This window comes from Zingiber officinale, chromosome 10B (assembly GCF_018446385.1).
Source record: "Zingiber officinale cultivar Zhangliang chromosome 10B, Zo_v1.1, whole genome shotgun sequence".
NCBI classification, from domain to species: domain Eukaryota; kingdom Viridiplantae; phylum Streptophyta; class Magnoliopsida; order Zingiberales; family Zingiberaceae; genus Zingiber; species Zingiber officinale.
The window spans coordinates 47,009,430-47,025,233 of record NC_056005.1 but is presented as its reverse complement, the minus strand read 5'-3'; the positions used below and the strand labels follow the sequence as shown (position 1 = coordinate 47,025,233).

The 15,804-nt window shown below is 41.3% G+C and overlaps 1 long non-coding RNA gene across 1 annotated transcript; it reads left to right on the top strand.

The window, feature by feature from the left end:
• Nucleotides 1–14,957: 14,957 nt before the first annotated feature.
• LOC122028833 lies at nucleotides 14,958–15,353 on the top strand. Its single transcript, XR_006124970.1, has 3 exons — nucleotides 14,958–15,014; nucleotides 15,096–15,194; nucleotides 15,271–15,353. It is a non-coding gene; the product is annotated as an uncharacterized LOC122028833 (long non-coding RNA).
• The last annotated feature ends 451 nt before the right edge of the window (nucleotides 15,354–15,804 follow it).

The following is a 15,804-nucleotide window of genomic DNA, read 5'->3' as shown; positions in this document are numbered from 1 at the left end:
GTTCTGCTGTTTGGCTCCACTGGTCCGGTGACTCAGCGTGGTAGCCGACAGACAGTTCTGCTCTATTAGGCTCCGCTGGTTTAGTGTAGCAGCGTTGGTCCGCTCATGGGTAGTGTGACGCAGCGTGGTAGCCGACAGAGATTCCTCCCCGTCATTGTGTACCAGGAGATGAGAGCATTGAGCTTCCCCATTTATGATTTGGGGTAGGAGGATAGGTGTACTTCGACAGCATCCCGTCCACTCGGTCACTCATCAGGAGCAGTGATGGCAGAGTGCACGGTTGTCACAGCCCTACCCATTCGGTCTCACCATTGTGTGTGAGATGGCTGACTGACGTCAGGGGTGACCATGTCATTGGCATCATATGCATTTATGCATGTTCTGAATGTGTTTGCTACACTTATATGTTGTATTTGGATGGATGCATATGTTTGACATACATACAGGATTTTGATACCTCTCTGTTTGACGACCCAGTTATACTTATTGTAACGCTCGAAAATTCTCAACGTAATTTTAGAAATATTCTATGGAATTTTTGGAGTAGCAGAAGTAGTAAAAATAAATAAAAACGTAAAACAGCTTAAGCGGGAATCGAACCCCAGACCTAGTGAACCATGTGGCCCCAGCAGGGGTGTGCTGAAAGAAGAGAGGAACAATAATATTTATGATTGAGTTGGGGTGAAATTAATCACTTAATATAAATAGGAGATTTAAGTGGGGATTGATTATTTTTGATCGATAGTTTTCTCTCCCTCAAACCTTCACCCGCCGACCCCTCTCCCTTCCTCACCTCTCGCCGCCCAAGTCCAAGGAAGAACCTAGGGTTCTATCCCTAGGGCCATAGGAGTATCTTCCAGCAACATCAAAGGCACGAGGACGCTCCTCTCCGCGAGAAGAACGTATAGACGCGAGAAGATCGTCGAAGAGATCCCTTCTCCGGAAAACCTAGCGATTGGATTGTAAGAACAACTAGCGCAGGAGGTAAGAAACCCCTCACCTGTAGTATAAGTAGCTCTTTTTACGATTTTATACTTTAGTTTAGTTGTATACAGATTTTCAGCACATAAGGTGTGAATTAGTGCACACCACATGTTTGATGAAATGTTTAGCTCAGTTAAATGCAACATAGGCATTCTTAATAGCTTAGATAAATGCAATAGGAGCATTTTATAGCGTACTTAGCCTTGCTACAACTTATATGGGACTACGGTCCAATGGGTGGGCTCCCACAGTCGCCTCTAGGTTCAGACAACCTAGTTCTAGGTTCAGATAACCTAGTAAGAGCAAGGTAAGGTATAATAGCTATAAATCAGTATTTTACTTTTCAGTGGCACTGTACTGGACTTCAGTTGTCCTTGGGTTGGGCTCCCACAGTCGTCCCTAGGTTTAGATAACCTAGTAAACCCTACTAGAATCGGGATTTGCAACCTCGAGTTTAGTTAGGGATGCGCGCATAGCAAGTACAGTTGTCGGGCCCATCAGCAGCATGATTAGTATTTTCATCTATTTATGATAAATAGTTTTTCAAAGCTTCACAATTTAGTTATGTGATTACAGTTCAGAATTTGTATCAGCGTAGCATTAGTTTAATTAGCTATTGTATCAGTTTAGTTCTATCTGGTTGATACTAGAAGATATTGCCATGATAAGCTTTTTGATTCATGTTAGTAATTTCAGTATGCCATGCTTTAACATGTTCAACATATGTTTTAAATAGCATTCTTTAAAAAGCATGTTGCATCGTATGCATGTTTTGTGAGGTAGATGGTTTCTTACTAAGCCCCCAAACTTACAGATACTTCTTTTCCTTATACTGCAGATAAAGGTAAAGGAAAGATGGATTAGCGGAGGCTGGAGGACAATGCGATGAAGATGTGTGTGGGCAGGAACTCGGAATAAAGATCCTTGGGAGAACTAGCATATTTTAAAACTTAGTGTTGCAGTTTTGGTTATTTTCTGCACTTCTAGAATATTAAGTATCATGCATTGTGATTCTATGAATTATGCCATGCGTAGACTAATAGATGTCTTGCCGATAGATAGAAAAATGTGTATGAAGTCATGTCTAGTAGTATTGTTTATAGTTTAGTGATTTCTGAAAGTTCTGAATGAGTTCAGGTGAATTTCTGCTGAAATCAGAACTACAATCGATCAGCTGATCGATTGAGCCATCCTCAATCGATCAGCCGGTCGATTGGGAGAAACTCCCCGTGCACAGAATGCTATTGAATCGATCAACTGATCGATTGAGGAATCCTCGATCGATTAGCCAATCGATTGAAGCGTAATATGTCGCGTACAGAAAGCTGATGAATTGATCAGCTGATCGATCGGCCATGGATTGATCAGCCGATCGATCTGGAATTTAATTCCCGTGAACAGAGAGCTTCTGAATCGATCTTTGGATCTATTGAATAGATTGGATCGATCAGCCAATCGATCCAGAATTATCCCGTGCACAGTAGCAGGCTGAATTGATCAGTGGATCGATCAGACCACTCCAATCGATCCATCGATCGATTGGGAGGCCTGATAACAGCTGGAAACCCCTCATTTTAGCCCAAGGTCATATGTGAAGTCTGGATTACCTCCTTTAGCATAGGAACAAAATTCCAGCTGTAGTTTAAACATGAATTTCAGATCTAAAAGCAATTAGCAGAAGAAATTGTATTAGTTAGCAAAATTTTTAATTAACTCAGTTTCCGCACCTAGACCTTAGTGATGGTCAGGGAGTAAGTTAGCACAGCTTAATGTGACGGTCCGGCCTTGTACCCTAGTTAGTAGGAGGTGGGTCGTTACAGAGTGGTATCAGAGCAAAAGGTTCTATACTTCCTTCACACACACATCAGCATTGAACCTGCAGCTTCCAAGTAAGAACATCTCTCACTTTATTTATGTTTGTTTGTTTTCAAGTTATAGAACTAAAACATGTTTATGTATGATAGTATCTAATGTGATAACAATAGTTATGCAATATGATCCTATTAGTTATGTATGTCCTCTATTCCTTTAGAAAATGGTACGAGGACGCCCAGCTAGAAAGACACCAGCTACTGAGTCCCAGCATGAGGCAGGCAGCTCAGTGCCTCCTCTAGACCTTACAATAGTAGTGGCTCAGTTACAGAAGCAGCTAGCTGAATAGCAACAGGAGATAGCCACCCTAAGGGCTAACCAGCAGAACACTTCCACTATCACCCCAGAACCCAACTTAGCAACCCCAGTGGTGATAGAGGTTCCACCAGTCCAACCTACAGCACCAGTAGCTTCAGCAGCAGGGGCAAGAAGAGAAGCCTATCTGATCCAGTGGCAGAAAATCAAGCCAGAGAATTTCTCAGGCACTAGTGAACCATGGGATGCTCAAGCCTGGTTCAAAACACTGGAGAGTACGATGGAGCTTCTGGACTGGCCAGAGTTTAAAAAGGTGAAATGCACCTCATTCTGTCTGACAGGAGACGCACGTATGTGGTGGGAGAGAATTAAAGCGAAGCGCCCAGTGAACCAGATAACATGGGCCGACTTCGGGAGGGAATTCTTTGAAGAGTTCTTCCACATGCGGGTCACAAACCGCCACTATGACGAGTTCACTGAATTTCGACAGGGCAACCTTTCAGTTGAGGAAGCCGTGAAGAAATTCAACAGACTGGCTCTTTTATGCCCTGAACTAGTCAGCACTGAAAGAGAACGAGTCCGGTTGATGCTCAAAATGCTAAGGCTAGAGATAGCAATGAATGTGGCCAGCGGCGTACATAGGCCGCAAACTACAGAAGAATTAGTGAGCAGTGCTCTGACCACCGAACATTACCAGAACATCATCAACCAGCAGAAGCAAGCCTTTTCAGAGTCTAAAGGCCAAGGAGGCTCAGGCACTCAGAAGCACCAGGGCCACAGCTCTAATTGGAAAAGGAACTCCAACCATAAACGTAAACCAGGGAGTTACCCAAAAGGAGGACCAGCTAGTAAACAACCTAGCTACCCCAAGTGCTCTACTTGTGGGAAATTCCACCCCGGAGTTTGTCGCAAGGGCACACGAGGATGCTTCGAATGTGGCCAGGAAGGGCATATGGCTAAGCAATGCCCGAACAAAATCAGTAATCCTCCACCACAACCGATTCAGTATGGAGATAAACCAGCACAGCTACACTGGATGCAGGCTACTATAGATGGTCCACACATAAGCCAAGGCAGACTAGAAGCCCCCTCAGCCACAACGAATGCGAGGATCTACTCACTCACCAGGGAGGATGTGGCGAATGCCTCGACAGTTGTTATAGGTCAGATTAGTATTTTACAGCAAAGTGCAACTGTCTTATTCGATACTGGGGCAACCCATTCTTATATATCCAGGACATTCGCTGAAAAGTTAGCAATACCTCCAGAAGCACTTAGTGGCCAATTTCTTACCACATTACCTTCAGGAGAGATTATGACCTCCACGCACTGGCTCCGAGCAGTGCCAGTCATTATAGCAGACAGAGAGCTTTTTGGTGATCTGATAGTGCTAAATATGGCTGACTACGATGTCATTTTGGGAATGGATTTCCTGATCAAGTACGGTGCCTCCATAGAGTGCCGTAAACAGAGAGTTGTATTCCAACCTGAAGCAGGAGTGCAGTTTGGTTACATCGGAGAACCAAGGAGAAAAGCCAAGAAGTTTCTCTCAGCTTTGAAAGCACAGAAACTATTGGATTCAGGGTGTACGGGATTCCTAGCCCATGTAGTCAGTACTTGTCAGAACAAGGACCAAAAGCTAGAAGGGGTCCGAGTTGTATGTGACTACCCAGCAGTCTTCCCTGAGGAGTTACCAGGTCTAGCACCAGACAGGGAGATTGAATTTGAGATAGAGCTCATCGCTGGTACGAATCCCATCTCCAAAGCACCCTATCGCATGGCTCCAACAGAACTGAAGGAACTTCAGGAGCAACTACAAGAGCTACTCGACAAGGGCTTCATACGCTCTAGTCACTCACCATGGGGAGCGCCTGTATTGTTCGTGAAGAAGAAGGACGGGAGCATGCGCTTGTGTATAGACTACCAGGCATTAAATCAAGTCACGATTAAGAACAAGTATCCTCTTCCCAGGATAGATGACCTGTTTGATCAGCTAAAGGGAGCAGCAGTGTTCTCTAAAATAGATCTCAGATTGGGATATCACCAGGTGAGAGTTAAAGAGGGTGATATACCCAAGACGACTTTCAGGACCAGATACGGACATTATGAGTTCGTAGTCATGCCCTTTGGCGTGACAAATGCTCCAGCTACTTTCATGGACCTCATGAACAGAGTATTCAGAGAATACTTAGATAAGTTTGTCATCGTGTTCATCAACGACATTCTTATCTATTCTAAAACTCAGGAAGAACACGCAGAGCACCTGGAAATAATACTACAGATCCTTCAGCAAAATCAGCTATACGCCAACTTTACGAAATGTGAATTTTGGCTTGATCAGGTAGCCTTCCTGGGTCACAACATCTCCAAGGATGGTATTATGGTAGACCCCAGTAAAATAGAGGCTGTGAGCAACTGGAAAAGACCTAAGAACGCCAGTGAAATCAGAAGTTTTTTGGGACTAGCAGGTTATTACAGGAAATTCGTAGAGGATTTCTCCAGGATAGCCTCCCCACTGACAACTCTTAACAGAAAGAATAGAAAATTTCAGTGGACAGAGGACTGTGAGAACAACTTCAACGAGCTAAAGAGAAGAATGACCAGTGCACCCATTCTAACTCTGCTAGAAAACACAGACAGCTTTGATATATATAGCGATGCCTCTAAATTGGGACTAGGAGCAGTATTGATGCAAGAAGGTAAGGTGATCGCCTATGCCTCCAGACAACTCAAGGAATATGAGAAGAATTACCCTACTCATGACCTTGAGCTTGCAGCAGTTGTCTTCGCTCTCAAAATTTGGAGACATTACTTGTATGGAGCTCAGTGCAGAGTGTATACAGATCATCAGAGTCTGAAGTACTTCTTTACTCAGAAGGATCTAAATATGCGACAGCGCAGATGGCTCGAGCTGGTCAAAGACTACGATATAGATATCCTCTACCACCCAGGAAAAGCCAATAAGGTGGCAGACACACTTAGCAGAAAGTCCAGCGCCACCTTACTATCCCTAGCAGCCATGTCACCATCCCTACAGAAGGAGATCACAGATTTCAGTCTCGAACTTATAGTGGGACAACTCTCTACTATGACGTTAGAAACCACCTTGCTTGGTGACATCCAGACAACTCAGGGACAGGATCCTGAAATTCAGAAAATCAAGCAAGGGCTAGCAGGATCAGAAAGTGGAGAATTCAGAATATCGGATAGTGGGGCATTATATTTTGGTGACAGAATATGCGTTCCGAATCAGGAGGAATTAAAGAGAAAGATTTTAGACGAGGCTCACAGGACACCCTATGCGATGCATCTGGGTTCCACCAAGATGTATCAAGACCTAAAGAGACGTTTTTGGTGGCCTGGGATGAAAAGAGACATCGCTAGATATGTTAGTACCTGTCTGACCTGCCTGAGGGTCAAGGCAGAACACCAGAGACCAGGAGGAGTTCTGCAGCCTATCCAGATTCCAAAATGGAAGTGGAAAGATATTTCCATGGACTTCATAGTGGGATTACCCAGAACCACGAATGGTTTTGATGCCATCTGGGTAATAGTTGATAGATTGACTAAATCAGCCCACTTCTTAGCTATCAGGATATCCTACTCCATGGAGTAGCTAGCTCAGTTGTATCTCAAGGAGATCGTTAGATTACATGGAGTCCCACGGACCATTATATCAGACAGAGACAGTAGGTTCACATCACACTTCTGGGAGTGTGTACAGTCAGCATTGGGCACTAAGTTAAGATTCAGCACAGCTTTCCATCCTTAGACAGATGGTCAGACAGAGCGAGTAAATCAGGTACTTGAAGACATGCTCCGAGCATGTGCCCTAGACTTCAAGGGAAGTTGGTGCAAATATCTGAGTTTAGCAGAATTCGCATACAACAATAGCTGTCAGGTCACTATCGGTATGGCACCTTACGAGGCTCTCTATGGGCGGAGGTGTAGATCTCCAATCTGCTGGTATGAAAGTGGTGAACAGAAAGAACTAGAACTTCAGACAGATCTAGTAGCAGACACCACAGTAGCTATACAGCAGATCCGCCAGAGGATAGAGACAGCTCAGAGCCGCCAGAAAAGCTATGCTGATACACGGCGCAGACCCTTAGAGTTTTCAGTTGGGGATACAGTATTTCTCTGAGTGGCTCCCATGAAGGGAGTAATGCATTTTGGGAAGAAGGGTAAACTGAGTCCCAGATATGTGGGACCATACCTTATCATCAGAAGAGTGGGCAAGGTAGCATATGAGCTAGAGCTACCCCAGGACATGTTAGCTATCCACAACGTATTTCATGTCTCTATGCTGAAGAAGCATATCCCAAATGCCACCTAGATGATTGAGCCCCAGTCGGTACAAGTCCGCGAAGACCTCAGCTACCACAGTCGGCCTATTCAAATAATAGACTGAGCAGTTAAGAAATTGTGGAACAAGAAAGTACCATTAGTAAAAGTTATTTGGCAAAGTCACACAGCAGAAGAGGCAACTTGGGAGACAGAAGCCAGTATGAGACAGAAGTACCCAGAGTTATTCTAAGTTCGAGGATGAACTTTTTATAAGGTATGGGGGATTGTAACGCCCGAAAATTCTCAACGTAATTTTAGAAATATTGTATGGAATTTTTGGAGTAGCAGAAGTAGCAAAAATAAATAAAAACGTAAAACAGTTTAAGCGGGAATCGAACCCCAGACCTAGTGAACCCTACGACTTATAGATAGCTTTAGTAACCATGTGGCCCCAGCAGGGGTGTGTTGAAAGAAGAGAGGAACAATAATATTTATGATTGAGTTGGGGTGAAATTAATCACTTAATATAAATAGGAGATTTAAGTGGGGATTTATTATTTTTGATCGATAGTATTCTCTCCCTCAAACCTTCACCCACCGACCCCTCTCCCTTCCTCACCTCTCGGCGCCCAAGTCCAAGGAAGAACCTAGGGTTCTATCCCTAGGGCCATAGGAGTATCTTCCGGCAACATCAAAGGCACGAGGACGCTCCTCTCCGCGAGAAGAACGCATAGACGCGAGAAGATCGTCGAAGAGATCCCTTCTCCGGAAAACCTAGCGATTGGATTGTAAGAAAAACTAGAGCAGGAGGTAAGAAACCCCTCACCTGCAATATAAGTAGCTCTTTTTATGATTTTATACTTTAGTTTAGTTGTATACAGATTTTCAGCACATAAGGTGTAAATTAGTGCACACCACATGTTTGATGAAATGTTTAGCTCAGTTAAATGCAACATAGGCATTCTTAATTGCTTAGATAAATGCAATAGGAGCATTTTATAGCGTACTTAGCCTTGCTACAACTTATATAGGACTACGGTCCAATTGGTGGGCTCCCACAGTCGCCTCTAGGTTCAGACAACCTAGTTCTAGGTTCAGATAACCTAGTAAGAGCAAGGTTAGGTATAATAACTACAAATCAGTATTTTACTTTTTAGTGGCACTGTACTGGACTTCAGTTGTCCTTGGGTTGGGCTCCCACAGTCGTCCCTAGGTTTAGATAACCTAGTAAACCCTACTAGAATCGGGATTTGCAACCCCGACTTTAGTTAGGGATGCGCGAATAGCAAGTACAGTTGTCAGGCCCATCAGCAGCATGATTAGTATTTTCATCTATTTATGATAAATAGTTTTTCAAAGCTTCACAATTTAGTTATGTGATTACAGTTCAGAATTTGTATCAGCGTAGCATTAGTTTAATTAGCTATTGTATCAGTTTAGTTCTATCTGGTTGATACTAGAAGATATTGCCATGATCAGCTTTTTGATTCATGTTAGTAATTTCAGTATGCCATGCTTTAACATGTTCAGCATATGTTTTAAATAGCATTCTTTAAAAAGCATGTTGCATCGTATGCATATTTTGTGAGGTAGATGGTTTCTTACTAAGCCCCCAAGCTTACAGATACTTCTTTTCCTTATACTGCAGATAAAGGTAAAGGAAAGATGGATTAGCGGAGGCTGGAGGACAATGCGATGAAGATGTGTGTGGGCAAGAACTCAGAATAAAGATCCTTGGGAGAACTAGCATATTTTAAAACTTAGTGTTGCAGTTTTGGTTATTTTCTGCACTTCTAGAATATTGAGTATCATGCATTGTGATTCTATGAATTATGCCATGCGTAGACTAATAGATGTCTTGCCGATAGATAGAAAAATGTGTATGAAGTCATGTCTAGTAGTATTGTTTATAGTTTAGTGATTTCTGAAAGTTCTGAATGAGTTCAGGTGAGTTTCTGCTGAAATCAGAACTCCAATCGATCAGCTGATCGATTGAGGCATCTTCAATCGATAAGTCGGTCGATTGGGAGAAACTCCCCGTGCACAGAATGCTATTGAATCGATCAACTGATCGATTGAGGAATCCTCGATCGATTAGCCGATCGATTGAAGCGCAATCTGTCGCGTACAGAAATCTGATGAATCGATCAGCTGATCGATCGGCCATGGATCGATCAGCCGATCGATCGGGAATTTAATTCCCGCGAATAGAGAGCTTCTGAATCGATCTTTGGATCGATTGAATAGATTGGATCGATCAGCCAATTGATCCAGAATTATCCCGTGCACAGTAGCAGGCTGAATCGATCAGTGGATCGATCAGACCACTCCAATCGATCCACCGATCGATTGGAGGCCTGATAACAGCTGGAAACCCCTCATTTCAGCCCTAGGTCATATGTGAAGTCTGGATTACCTCCTTTAGCATAGGAACAACATTCCAGATGTAGTTTAAACATGAATTTCAGATCTAAAAGCAATTAGCAGAAGAAATTGTATTAGTTAGCAAAATTTTTAATTAACTCAGTTTCCGCACCTAGACCTTAGTGATGGTCAGGGAGTAAGTTAGCACAGCTTAATGTGACGATCCGGCCTTATAGCCTAGTTAGTAGGAGGTGGGTCGTTACACTTATAACTTGGTCCTGGTTAGTATAGTTCTCTCCTGCTTCTTTCAGTTGCATTTATCCTTCTTATATCAGGAGACTGTACGCATGATTAGTGCTGATTGTTATTTTCTTTATTATGCATATCAGTTGTTACCTGCTAAGTGTTGGACTCACACCCTCCTCCGTTGCTATTTTCAGGTTGATGCTGTCCGGAGAGTTCCAGTTGCTAGTCCCCTGAAGTCCACGAGGACGTTTGTTGGTCTTTTGGTTTTTCTTTATAGACTATGTTTAGACTTGTTCTGTTTTGATACTTTGGATCTTGTATGGATTTTTACTTGTCGATGGATTTTTATTCGATATGATCTTCTACATGCTTGCCTGGACGGCAGAAGAGGTAAGTTGACTTTATTTGCGTCGTTAAGTTTTTGTGTTTTATGAGTGTAGTTGAATAGGATATCATTTTTGTGCTTTATGAGTGTAGTTGAGTAGGATGATTTGAGATGTTTACTTATCATTTGTTTTAGTTCACTATTTAACTGTGTGGATGGTGTGATTATTTGCTTATTTATTTGTTGTTATATACGTATGTTCCGGCCGTGTTGGCCGTGTATGACTATGGATATAGAAAAGTTTCAGATTGTCACCTGTACAGGGGAGATGCAGCTGAAATTTCTTCGGACAGAGACTCCCCCGGGGCGTGACACTAATAGAAAGACCATCTTTACCAATAGATAGAACTGATTGATGCTTGTTTACTTATTTTTTAATATGCATGTTTAGATTTAGGAGAGTTTAAGAACCTAGGCGTAATTTACACTTGTTTAGTTAAACATAGGGGTTTCAAAAAGAAAATTAAATATATATTTCTTTGAGCGATTCTGTTTAGGAAGGGGTGGATGATCTCATACCCAAAAGGCCTAGAGTCTCGCCCTGACCTGGGAATCAATCATGGAAAGACATATTTAATTGACTAGTTGGAAAACCTAAGTTTAACTCGAATGTAAATTAATCCTTAGAAACACTATGTGAAAATCTGGAATAGACTTCACAATTATTTACTTCGGCAATCAGTATTTGTGAAGTAATATATTACAATCAACTTCGATAATAAATTTGATGTAGTAAATACTATTTTAGGCTTCATAGATTAAAAAAGGCGGGGCTCACTTCTAATTTTATATAACATTTTACTTCATAATATAAATTTGATGAAGTAATAAGTTACAATATCAAACTAATATATTTAAGTGGTGAAGTGATAACTTTGAACTGGTTTTAAAAAATTTCCCTATTGAACCGATTAATATTTTCAACGCATGCGAACCAAACCCTACTCCCTCTTAACCATTTTTTTGCCGTTTCGGTTCTCACCCAGCGCGCCTCTTCCCTCTTCCCTTGTTCGTGTTTTTTCACCCGACGCACCTGGCGCCTCTTCCCTCTTCCTTTTTTCCGCCGTTTCGCATCTCACCAGGCGATCTTCGACTCCCCCTCGTCACGTACAGAGATCCACTTCACCCAGCGACCTTCGAGTCCCACCTCCCACCCCAACGCACGGAGATCCTTTCCTCTCTAAAACGCTAGGTATTGTTCTCTTACCGACCCCTTCTTTCCTTTCCTCTCCGCCTCTCCGTTATGTTTCTGATTTTCCCATGGATTTTTTTTTTGTATAATGAACTACTAAGATTCTCCAAAGGTCCTATTATTAAGTGTTTTTGATCATTCATAAAGTGTTAGGGTGATTTAGTTCTTATTCTTGTTAGGGTTATTTTTCTTGTCAATACATGATTCTGTTGATTTAGAATTTGGTATTGTGATTTTTTTATAGTGCTTATAGTAACATCATTGAAGATGTAATTTCCTATCCAAAGCATAATTAGTATTTTGTATTTGGTATTGATTGGCGATTTGCAAAAGTTTTATGGTAGCTGGATCAAGTACAGTAACTTTTGGATGTTTTTCCAAGTTATCCTTCAAAGAATTAAGAGACAAATAATAATGATACTTAGAGCAAATTAAAGCCAATATGATGATAAAGGTACTGCATTCTTATATTTGATTGATATGCTATTGGCTATTGCTTTTGAGAAGCTTCTCTTGCCTGTGTCATGAAAACCTCAAGGATATCTTATTGTAGTATGTGTTCGAAGAATTTCATCTCAATCATGACAATATATGAAAGCCTCACATGACTTCTAAAATTGGGTGTCAATATATGATTTTTTTGTGTGTTCATTTTTTTTGTGTGTCGCATGACTTCTACAATTTTTGTGTGTCACTATATGACTTATTGCAATAGATTTTACAAATTAAAGTTTCATGGATTTTACATTTTGAACACAAATGTTGTATTTGTTTTTTTAACTTTTGTTTATTCACTTTAATATCTTCAGATTTTGACCCATTTGTTTGGAGGTTTTGCAGATTGAAATGGATAAAACTTGGATATATTTGGATAGAAGGTCCAAACAGTATGAGGAGGGTGTGGAGCAATTCATTAGAAATTGTTTGCAGAATCCCAATATTGACCCCAATGATATTCATTGTCCTTGTTGCAAATGTATCAATCTTAAGAAAGGACCGGTTAAGTACATTTTAGAGCATCTTTATTTCCATGGTTTTAGTCAAAATTATGTGAATTGGATTTGGCATGGTGAGCCTGCCAAAGATGATAAAGTAAAAGGGAGTGTCAACCAAGAGCCAATTAATAATTATTATGATAACTTTGAAACCGCTTATATGTGTGAGGCAACGTATGATAACTATACAGAAAATCCTGAAGAATTTTTGAAATTTTTAGAGGAATCAGAGAAGTAATTGTATAAGGGATGTCAACGTTACACAAAATTGAGTGCACTTGTGAAACTGTACAATACCAAAGCAAAGCATGGAATGAGTGATGCTCTATTTTCATATCTACTATTAGATTTTGGGGATATGCTGCCAATTAATCACAATCTACCATCTTCAATGTATGAGGTAAAAAAGACATTGAGTTGTTTGGCGTTGACTCATGAAAAGATTCATGCTTGTTCCAATGATTGTATTATTTATAGGAAGCAATATAAAAACTGTGTAAGCTGCCCTAAATGTGGTTTGTCACGATGGAAGCTAACGAAAAACAAGGTTGAGAAGAAAGGTGTTCCTGCTAAGGTGGTTTGGTATTTCCCTCCCATTCCAAGATTTAAGCACATGTTTAAATCTTTAGAGACCTCAAGAAATTTAACATGACATACAAATTCTACAAGAGTTGTTGGTCAGTTACGTCATCCAGTTGATTCACCATCATGGAAGTTGGTGGATCATATGTGGCCCGACTTTGAAAGTGAGCCAAGAAATCTTCGCCTAACACTTGCAGCTGATGGCATTAATCCTCATACAACCTTAGTAGTCGGTACAGTTGTTGGCCAATCATGTTGGTCAACTATAATTTACCTCCAAATATGTGCATGAAGAGGAAATACATCATGCTAACTATGCTCATTTCAGGGCCTAAGCAGCCTGGAAACGATATTGATGTCTATCTGGAGGTGTTAGTTGAAGATTTGCAACAATTGTGGGAAGGAGTTGATGGAGTCTACGATGCTTATCAAAGGCAGTTCTTCACTCTTAAAGTAGTCTTATTATGGACCATCAATGACTTTCCTGCCTATGGTAACCTTAGTGGATGTACTACACATGGTTATTATGCATGTCCAATATGCGGAGAAGATACTTATGCAAGTCACTTGGAAAATGGGAAGAAAATGTCATTTGCTGGCCATAGACGATTCCTATCACGGTTTCATCCCTATCGTAGGCAAATGAAGGAGTTTAATGGCATGGAGGAACTTGGAGAAGCAGCTAGACCATTATCTGGGATTAAGTTGTTTGACAAACTTTCTGACATAAGGTGTGAGTTTGGAAAGAGGATAAGTGTGAGAGGGAAAAAAAAGAATGCAAAGGCTAATATGTTGGAAGTCAATATAGAAGAAAAAGATTTAGGAGCAATAATTTTCAGAAAATGTTAGAAGAAGAAGTCAATCTTTTTTAATATTCCTTACTGGAAACACCTGCATGTAAGGCATTGTCTCCATGTTATGCACATCGAGAAAAATGTCTTTGAATCCCTCATTAATACTTTGATGAATGTTAAAGGAAAAACCAAGGATAATGTGGAAAAACTATTTACTTTGCTACGTGATTAAAATTGTTGAAGTCGTTTGTATGTATTAATGCGCTAACTTAAATTGTTGATGTAAGATATCGTAAAATTAAATAATGAATGTTATTGGACGAAAAATCGTATTAGATTTTTCTGGAATTTTTAGAAATTTTTTGGGATTTAAACGGGCTCCGTATGATCCGTTTTGAGAGGATGGATTCCGGGTAAAGAGGAGGCCTGTTTAGAACACCATTTAAGTGGAAGTTGATTAAGGAGAAAACTTTGCGTTTAATTAAATTAAACCTAAGTATTTAATTAAGCCCTAATTCCTTATTCTTTCCTTCATTCTCCGATTTCTTTTCCCTCACGCGAGTTTCCCTTTCTCCAGAGCCCTCTCTTGCGATTTCTTCTCGCACGATTGCCGGTCGCCATGGACTCACCGCCGGCAAACGATCCCCTCCTCCAACGTGCCTCGGTTGAACTCTCCCTCTCTCTCTCGTGCCGCTGTGATCCGCTTCTCCCCGACGCTTCTCCCTTCCTCTCTCACGCGGATGAACCCGACACCGACGGAGAGATTCTTCCCTGACGATCCTATTCTCGCCGAGTCGCCTGAGGGAGAGCATCGGATCTCGACGATATCAACCATCTCTGGAGGAGCGACCACCTTCTCGGCCTCTCGACCATTCCTTATGCGCGGTCAACAGCGATCGGGGGGATCCGATCTAGGGCACAGCGAGGTTTGAATCGCATCGCTCCCAGCCGGTTATTCTCCTTGTTCTTCTCTGTGATTTGTTCATTGGAATTTGATCTGCAGCTCCACACTTGCTGGATCAGATTGGGACAACACCATCCGGAGGTAGTCGATCAAGGTAGGCTTCATTCAAATCGTAAAGCTTCAAAGATCTTGTTTAGTTAACTTCGATCTTGATAAGCTTCTTATTCTGGATCAGAGGAGGTGTTAGTTGGTACAGTGCTTGTGCCGATCACTGTCTTGTTTCCAATGCTGGAAGCTGTGGGAGTCTCGGCTGGGGAATTTGAGATCGATTGAGGTGAGTGTTGTATTGTTGTGTTAAGGTTTTAGTAAGTAATGGCTCTACAGCTAAGTGTTGGATTTGATTTTGGAAGGAATTGGTGTAGGGCTTCTTGGTAGCTGCCGGCAGAGGTCTTGTTGGGCTGTGAGATTTGGATTTTGCTACCAAACCTTAAGGTAGGTAATGTCCAGTAGGGTAATTCTATTGGTTTCATTGGTATATTGCTAGATTAGGTTTCTACGGATTTAGGTTGTTTTGTTTGGATGGCAGTGTCTATATAGTGGATTAGTAATTAAGAGAATGGATGAATTATTGGGTTTAATCTTAATTGAGAATGTATTAATTGAGGATTGTGTATTGGATTTATGCTAGGTGTTGATTTTGGGCACCTATTTGTGTTGGACCAGCTGTAAATGGGTGGAGAAGCTCCATTTTTTCTCCACAGCAAACTTTGGATTTCTTCATCAAAGGGTGTGGATTTTCTTTTGCATCAAGGTGAGGTAACTATGGAGTTTTGGTTGCATTTATGTGATATATTGATTTGGTTGAATCTTGGATTGATTGGGGGATTTAGAAGGATTTATGATGAGTTTGGATTATGTTTAGATTTAGGAGAAGTTGGATTGAG